The following is a 9,399-nucleotide window of genomic DNA, read 5'->3' on the forward strand; positions in this document are numbered from 1 at the left end:
CTTGGACTCATGTGATCCTCCTGCCTCCGTCTCCTGTAGCTGGGACTACAGGTGTACACCCCTGCATCCAGCTCTTCATGGAAGGTTTTAGAAGTTTAGAGTCCACTCCAGTAACAGCATCTGCTATCATTTACTGAATGCTCACACTGTACATGTGTGATCTTATTTATTATCATGGTACTCCTATCAGGTAAGAACCATCATGCCCACTTTTTCAAAGCAGTAAATTGGCTCATCCAAGGTTATAGGATGAATTTGGAGCTAAATCAGAATTCCATCTCTGAGCTCAAACACTTACCACCATTAGATTCCTCTTTTTCCCAGATTTCTCTGTGGGATAGGTTCATCTTCCTTTTTACCTTGATGGGTGTATTATAGGCTTTTTGAAAAAGTTGGTTGACCATAGTTAAGTTGCAGACTGTGAAATATATACATTATATAATACAGTTGTTTCAGTTATAAGGTCAAGAAAAAATTTTTTTTTTTTTTTTTTTTGGTACTGGGGATTGAACCCATCCCCAACCCACTTTATTTTTTTGAGAGAAGGTCTTGCTAAGTTGTTTAGGTCCTCCCTAAGTTGCTGAGGCTGGCTTTGAACTTGAGATCCTCCTTCCTTAGCCTCCTGAGCTACAATCCCTCTGAGCTGTAATCCCTCCTGGGATTACAGGTGTGCACCACTGCACTGGGCTGAAGAGATTTTTTCCAAGAGTCTTTTTGGGATCTACACTGATAGCACTCTCTCCCTCACAAATGTTAAAGTGATGTACAGGCACATTTTAAAGTGTAACCAGGCACTACATAAGACATCTAAATAAGCATTCGAGTGTATTGTCATTGACAGTGTGATGGAATGTTACAATGGGATGATCCTTTGTCTCAGTTCCTGCTGAGGCCTTGTGCCAACTACTTCCATGTTCCAAGGTCATCTCCTTGAAGCTCCTCTCACTGTTCCCTAAAGCAGGGTGAGAGTGAGGGAACCACCAGCTCCCCTCCCCAATCTGGGTAGGAGGTAGAAAGAAGGAAAATGCCAACATCCTTTCCTATAGAACCCCTTGCTCTCTCAGCTCTGAGTGCCCCTCTCAGTTTCTATAACCTGTCATGCAGTCTGAGGGAGCTAGTCAGTCAGGGATTCTGGGTCTTGTTACCTGTTTTGGAAATCCAGTTTGGATGCCAAGGAAGTCCATTTGACATGGTTGTATCCTGTGGGCTTGCGACACAGTAGACTGGTGTCAGACTCGTGATTCAGTTCTCTACAGAAGAGGGGAAGAACTTGTGGCACATGAGACTCCCTGCTGAGAGTCTGAACCTGGTGGCTTTAGCTCTTGCCCCAGTCAGCAGCGCGGAGGACTAAGCAGACAGTAGCAAAAAGCAGCTGGACACAGGATGCCTGTTGCTCAGGGGTGGAGGAAGGAATAGCAAACCCTGAGCCGGAGCAAATTTATTCAACAGCATCTACAGAACTACAGGTAAGGAATTCCCCGTGAAGTGGGGGCATCTGCCAAGAACCCATAGCAGTGCCAACAAGAAGTAGCTATAAACTCTGCCAAGCTCAGGAATCCTGGATGCCAGCTCATAGCCGTGCCTAGCCAGGCCTTTCTGTCACTTTTGCCTGGCTTCTCTGTACCCACTTCAATTCTGGGCATGAAGAGACCACTGTTAGAAGTCAAGGTAAGATAGGTAAAGGCAAAAAGCAGGAGAAAGAGAATTCAGACATCAGAAAGCAAACCTGGATGAGGAGGATGAAGCTCCAAACTCTAAACACGTTTTTTAGTAGTGCCTGCTGGTATATTCGTGTTAATGGCTACAGTGAGACTGTGTCAGGTAGAATATAAATCTAGTTATTTTTAAAAACACTGAGCATGGCTTGAAATATTAAGGGACCTAGCCGGATTTCATCCAGGACAGAGGTGAGAGAGAGTTGCCCCAGAGACAGTGTGTGAGAGGGCAGTAGGGGATATTAGTAGGGGATTTTGGGGGGATATTAAGGGGTGCTGGGAGGACATTCTTTGTGTCTGCTTGTCCAATGTTCGCCCTTGATCCCACCTGTCCTCCTCATTCAGCTCCAGATACCATGTATGGGTCTGCTCAGGGCCTCTGCATTGGCTCCATTCCCAGCCTGGAATGCTCTGCCCAAGGACACACATAGGTCACACCCTGATTTCCTTCACCTCTCTGTTTAAATATCTCTTTATCAGACCCTTATCTAATCATGCAGTGCAAATGACCACCGCCATCTCACTGCTTCCTGTAGCCCCCTTATCTTCCTTTCTTACCTTTTTTCACAGCCCCTACCACCACCAGGCTGCTTCCAAATGTTTTTCTAGTAAGTGTCCCCTGTGGGTCACATAGGTGACCCAGTATGGCTGCTCTAGGGAAATGGAAGCTGTTTTGTTCATTCTACTCCCTGAGTACACAGAATAGTTAACGGCACCTGGGGGTGGCTCAATAAATACTTGTGGTTGCTGCAGATGAATGCTATTATCTCTGCTTCCCAAACTCCTTTTACCTTTTGGAACACAGATTTGCAAAGCCAGTCTGGGCAAGTTGACTTGTGCCTTTATGTCCAAAGCATGTTTTCTCTGTCTGGGACACAAAGGAACCCAGAAGAGGGAATTCACTTAGCATTAAGATGCCAGTGGCCTGATCCCTTGGAAACTATAGGTAGGATTCTCCCCCCAGGAATAGTTTTTTTTTTTTTTTTCTTTCCTTTTGAGTCTAAGAAGAAAAAAATGCAGAATTGCCTGAAGGGTGATTTTTATGAATTTTTGCCACATGTCCACACAAAACTTTAGCCTTCCTCCAACTGAGGGAAAGAATTTGAGAAATTTTCCTGCAGTCTTGTCCCTGTACAGACCCTTATCAGGGATAGTGATTTTCTGCTGCAGTTTGAGTCATGAGGAAGTATGATTTTTTCTGTGACAAGCTGCTGACTTTACCCTCCGTGAAGATAAAGGAAACCTTCTAAAGACATGCCACCCAGAGGGCTTCATGATGAAGGCTCCTCGGGTTCCCCCTGCTCAGAGATAGATCCCCCTTACACACCTGGGAAGTGATTCTAAAACCAGGAGGTTATCCAAGAATGACAGAAATAACTACCCCCGCAATCTCCTGTGAATTCCTTTCTCCAGTCTCCTCCATTCTTATTACTGAAGTGTCTCTACTTGCAAGAAAGGATATTTTTCTTAGAAATTTGACTTGGCTTGAACACTGTTTTCAGGCTGGCAAAGATTAATTTGGTATAGTGACAGAAAAACCAGGACCATGTATATTTAAGAATGTGAGTTTGGAATTAGGCTTCTTGGATTTAAAGTTGAGTTCTCTAACTAGCTGCGTGACCTCAGACAACTTAACTAACTTCTCATTGCCTCAGTTTTTTTTATTTAATCTGTATAATGAAATTAGTAAAGCCCACCCACATGTTTGCCTTTAGGATTAAATGGGTTAATATATGAAAAGGAGTTCATATGCTTTTGTTGGAATGGTGGCTAATCATTACAAACACCACTGTCACCATCACCATCATCACCGTCATTGTCCCCACCATCTGATAAAATGTGGCCCACTTAAACACTAACAGAGGTAAAACAACCAATTGAATTTCTCAATAAGATGTTGTTCAAGGTTAGCCATGATTTGACTCTTGGATTTCTTGGTGAAGGAATTTATTATGGTCTGAATGTGTGTGTCCCCCCACCCCAAATTCACATTTAGAACTCATAACTCCCAAGGTTATGGAATTAGGAGGTAGGGCTTTGGGAGGCAACTAAGTCGTGAGGGTAGTGCCCCTATGCATGGAGTTAGTATCCTTATAAAAGAGGCACCAGAGAGACCCTTGCTCCTTCTACTACACAAAGATGCAGAGAGAACATGTCATCTGTGAACCAGGAAGTGGGCCCTCACCACACACAGAATCTGTTGGTGCCTTGATCTTGGTCTTCTCAGCCTCTAGTGCTATATAAATAAATTTCTGTTGTATAAAACACCCATCTATGGTATTTTGTTATAGCAGCCCAAATGGACTAAGAACATGTGGATTTGTGACTGCTATTTGGCTAAATTATTCTAGGACCCAATGAACTGAATGTTTGTGTCTTTCCAAAATTCATATTCTGGAATCCTAATCCCCTGTGTGATGGTATTATGAAATGGAACCTTTGGAAGGTAATTAATTCATAAGGGGGAATCCTTGTGGAAAGAGGTTAGTGTCCTTACAAAAGGGACTTCAAGGGCTGGGATTGTGGCTCAGTGGTGGAGTGCTTGTCTAGCACGCATGAGGCACTGGGTTTGATCCTCAGCACCACATACAAAACTAAATAGTGTTAAAAAAAAAAAACGGAAATTCTTAAAAAAAAATGGTCTTAAAAAAATAAAAGGGACCTCAGAAAACTCTCTCACTCTTTCTGGCATGTGAGACACAATAAGAAGATGACCTTTGTGCACCAGGAAGTGGGCCCTTACCAGACAGTACTCTTTGAGCCCCTTGATCTTGCAGTTCCCAGAACTGTGGAAAATAAATATTTGTTGTTTAAGCCATTCAGTCTATGGTATTCTGTTATAGTAGACCCCATTGATTAAGACACTTAGGAGAACAATTCCATACTTTTGCCCCTTCTTCCTCTGCTCAGTGATTTGTAAGGCTCTTCAGTCCATTGTCATGAAAAGCTTCTAGGTAGTTGTACAATTGACCAGATGGTTGAAGAATGATATCTAGTATTCAATTCTTAACAAGAATTGAAAAACAAATCCAGTGAAAAATATGCACTAGAAATGGATCTAAATATGCTTTCTTTTACATTATAGGATCAGAATAAAACACAAACATAAAAATACTCTCTAAATGAAAATGACAGGAAATTAATATTTCTGTGTTGCAAGATTCTGGCTTATCGATTTGACTCAGGAAAGGATTTTGGCATCCAGGATCCTGGGATCACCTTTGTCCTGCAGGATATGACTGGAATGCGGCCATGAATTTGTGCCGAGACACGACATTTGTGTGTGGGGTTTGCGTGTGCAAGTTGCCACATGTTGTGTAGTTTTTATAGGTGGCTCCCCTGGAACCTCATCTGGTGCCTGCTGTGTGCCCTTGCCAAGCAGTCCTGAGAGTTTCAGATAGTCTCTGAGGTTTCTGTTAGGTTTGCTGTCTGTTGAAGCAAAAGGGTTTCTAGCTGATTAAAAACAAATTCTAAAGCCAGTGTCCACAATTGTTTATTTTACAGATGAGGTAACCATGGAAAATGCAATAAACAGAACGAAAATAGTCTTTGCTGCATTGTGAACATGTGACTCTGGACTTGCCTTGGGGTTTTCCTTGCCTTTCAACCTTTCACCTTGTGGTCTGCAAACAGGACTCACTGAGGTGACCCCAGACTGATTTACATTTGTTTGTGTCTTCTTTTTAAATTAAAATTTTAATGACCAGCACTCTCAAAAGTCATTTCTGATGTCTATCTCAACTTCACCTGGTTTCTCACTCCTCTCTGGACACGTTTTCTGCACAAACAGAAGTTGTGTCACTGCAGCTTGCCTAAGGACTGCCCACGCCAGTAATACAGTGGCAGCTTCGTTGTGGTTTCTTTCTCTTGTCCTGTGCTCAGGGGTTCAGAATTTCATTGCTTTTTGTAGATCAGAAGGAGACATTTTCAGGCAGCAAGCTTGTGGGGGAGCTTTGGGCATTCTCAAATTACAGTCATCAGAGAAGCTGCCTCATGCTTATCACTTGCTGAATGACTGATTAGCTCAGATCCCCTGGATAAAGAACTAGCAACTAGTCTCTAATAATTATGCTAATATCACAGAAATTCACAAATCTATTTGCTTTCCATATCCAAAGGTTTGATGTTTAGAAACTTGACAATGATTATAAGTGAATGTTTTCACAGTTGATCTGGGTTCTTTGTTCCAGTCACATATAGTAAAGAAATTGTGTGCTAATATTTGGGTGCTGATAGTGTGCCAGGCACAGATTGAAGCCCTTTGCTACTACTCTATGAGGTAGGTGCTAATAGACCCCTTGTATGGATGAGAAAGTCGAGGCCCAAAGAGTTTTAGAGTAACTTGCTAAAGTTAACCCATTTAAGCCTCTGCCTGAACAGCCTCCATAGAATCCATAATCTAGGAACAACATTTAGTCTTGGCGTCACATGAAAGGCCATAAATTTAGACATTTGACATTATCTCGGCATGAGCTCATGCAGACAATCACAGAAATACACCAGAAAACTGAAAGAAGATCATCATAGAACTTGGGCCACTGTCCCTAGTACACGATGGTGAGATACCTATATGCATATGTATACATAGCAAGAGACTCACACACCAGAATCTCCTTCAATTGTCTTGTGAAGAGTACAATTAGGTTAAAATTCATTTTTTGTATACATTATAGTCTTTAGTTAGGTGCACATAATATTTAAAACATATCACAGATTCCCTAATCCTGCTTTGATACTTCTTCAATTAGTAATCTATAGATTCTCAACAATAAAATTGTCCTGGGCAGTTTAGAGTTTGAAGAATTCTCAGTGCCTAGAACCCCATATGGAGAAGTGAATTTACAGACTATGTCGTCCAACTTGTTCATTTCATATAGGAGGAAATGAGGATCCAACATGCTGAGTCACTGCCCAGAGTCACACAGTTAGATGCCCTTCCACTGACTAACAGAACCATGTGTTCTGTCTGCACCTTCAGTTGCTAAGACCTGGCTGCAAACATGGGCACATGTAATGGGAACATCCAGAGGATATGAAACATTTATTGTAAGACCAATGACTCCTCCCAATATAATATTTTTTTTTTTTTGAGTATATGGGAAAAATACATTTTTATACAAGTTTTCATGTTTCAAAACTCTGTTGGAACTGAGAATCAATATCAAGCCTCATGGCCACCCTGGGAGAGAGGGTGTACAGGCTTTGCAATTTCTATTTTTCAGAGCAGAAAACAAAAAGTCGAGAAATGTCACACACCTTTCCCGAGGTAGCACAGCTAGGCAGTGGCAGAGCGGGTCCTGTAATTTAGGACTCCTGGTTTGGCACATCACATCAAACCACACTGCTCTCCTCTATTCCATGTGTCTTACAGGAACTGCAGCTGAGAACAGCACAAGCATTTTTGTCCTCCTGATGCTATTTACAAACCATTCTTAAACCTGCTGTAATTTCTTTGAAAGAACCTATTCTTCATGCGACCCGTAACTTAAATGGAAAAGATAATTAGATTTTCTAAATGCCATTCATAAACACTATTTCGGGACAGATATTAAGCATTTCCAATGTTTCTAAGCTATTTCCTTTTCAGGGGTGAGGTGTAAGAGACATTTAAATAAGTCAGGGAAAGTAGTGTATTGCCAGAAAAATGCAGTCCTACAGTTCTTTGTCAAAAGCCCTTTTACAAAAAAGGGCCTTTAATTCAATAAATAAAAGATGGGCACATCCAGCTTTCCTACTGGGGCAGCTACCTCTTGCAGCTAACACACACACAGAGAAAATATACAAACAAACAGCCTTTGATCTTGTCTTGCTCTAGGGGCGTTTCATCTTTCAAGAGACCAAGGGAAAAACAACCTCAGAACTTTACCACCCAAACGTCCAAATTTATTGCAACAGAACGTAATGGCAAAATACCATTTTCTTTGCACACACAGTTTTTTGAACAACCACCACAACCAAGATTGCCTGGTTTTATGTTTACAATAAACCCCGAGAAAATCTTGAATTCCACTCTCAGTTTGGGGATGGTAGAGATGCTATGGGTTGTCTGGAGCAAAGGATCCTGTCCAATTATTCAATCTTATCCTGTTTAACCTGGGCTTCAGGCGTTTATTTCATGTTTATACTGGTTTGACACAAATCATGCTTAAAAAGAGATTTTTGTATCCTGTCTTCCTGTGCAAAGTCGAACTACACTGGTGGACTTAACAATGCTAGCCCCTTCTCGGCTTATCAGTAGCAGAAGCATTCAGCCTAAGAAAACACCTCTAGTGTAAACAAGATGAGGGACTGCACATCTAGCCACATTCCACTGAAATCTGCCTGAAGAGAGAAGTCCAGAGTCCCATGAAGTAATTTCTCTTTTAATTTAGCATCTGTGTACCCATTTCTCACCCTGCTTTTGCATACACTATTGTACATGAGTTGTTAAATTGTTTTGACAGTTGAGCAAAGTTGGAAAAAAAGCAAGAAAAACTTACTTAAAAATTCTACACAAATGTCATGCTTTTCAACTTATTTTTAACCATAATTAAGTTGGTTTAAAAGAACAGTGAAAACTTTGTCCTAATATTGACATCTTAGCATAATTTACTAATAACTGATAAACATATAAACATATATAAATATAAATAATCAGTTGTTTATGAGGATGCTACCACCCTCTCCCATCCCAACTCCCTTGAAACTAAAATTGACACAGACTGATCACTTAGTTAAGGTATATAATCTAGTTTCTCAGTGACAAATGCATTTTATATTTCTATAATAATGAATGGAAAGCAACTATATGCACAGTTTAGTAATTCATCAGACGTACCTTGTTTGAAGAAAGGAACTATTTGTTTCAAAAATTTTCCACCACACAGAATGATTTTCCCTTTTTCTTTGAGCTTTTCAGCATCACAAATCCCATCCAAATTATTCTAAAGAAGAAACAAGAGAAGGTCCAAGCACCTTTTCTCTTCTCAGAGGAGCTAAGCAAACATTCCCATCCACCTCTCAGCCCTTTGAAAAGCGCATTTTGTAACACACACACACACACACACACACACACACCACTCACAGCTTCTCACACTGGTTTTAGTGCTGAATTAGGCGGTCCTCTTTCAAATTTCCACTCCCACTTGCTTTTTTGGTGAAAGGATTTCTAAATATTCTTTTCTAACCCAAAGCACACATTTTCAGTAAGCAAATTCCACAATTAGATATTCTGGAAGGCAGAAGACAGAAAAAGTTGGATAGAAAAAGTTTTTTTTTTTTTTTTTTTTTTTAATATGCTTTAAAAACTACTCAAGAAGAGGCAATTAATTTTTCTTTTTCAAATGCCAGTAAACAGCTGGATTAAAGTGCTTTATTCTATTGGATTCTCAGTTTTGCATTGAAACACTTTTCCTACATGTGGGTGCTATTCCTTTGTTTTGTTTTGGTGAGTCCTTTCTGCATTTTGGCAGCTTCCTGAAATGATTGAGGTCTCTGCTGCTGGTAGCAGGATCCATGACAATCGTAGTGGGAAGTAGAACCTGACTCAGTTTCAGTAAACGGCCAATGGGTGTGTCTCTCGCATCATCAGTGAAATCTGCCAGCATCAGTTATTTATATATTAGTGCCATCAATCAAGTCAGTGAGATTCAGACCCAAAATGTGCCTTCACATCTCAGCATTTCAAAATTCAGACACCATCCCA

The 9,399-nt window shown here is 40.8% G+C and overlaps 1 protein-coding gene across 2 annotated transcripts in view; it reads right to left on the reverse strand.

The window, feature by feature from the left end:
- Vit (vitrin) overlaps positions 1-8,760 on the reverse strand; it is a 110,148-nt gene extending 101,388 nt beyond the window's left edge. For both annotated transcript variants that reach the window (XM_047522679.1, XM_047522678.1), the window contains exon 1: positions 8,533-8,760. The gene's annotated coding sequence lies outside the window, so the exon portion shown is untranslated. The remainder of the gene's footprint in view (positions 1-8,532) is intronic.
- Between the last annotated feature and the right edge of the window lie 639 nt (positions 8,761-9,399).

The sequence above is a fragment of the Sciurus carolinensis genome, chromosome 13, assembly GCF_902686445.1.
Source record: "Sciurus carolinensis chromosome 13, mSciCar1.2, whole genome shotgun sequence".
NCBI classification, from domain to species: domain Eukaryota; kingdom Metazoa; phylum Chordata; class Mammalia; order Rodentia; family Sciuridae; genus Sciurus; species Sciurus carolinensis.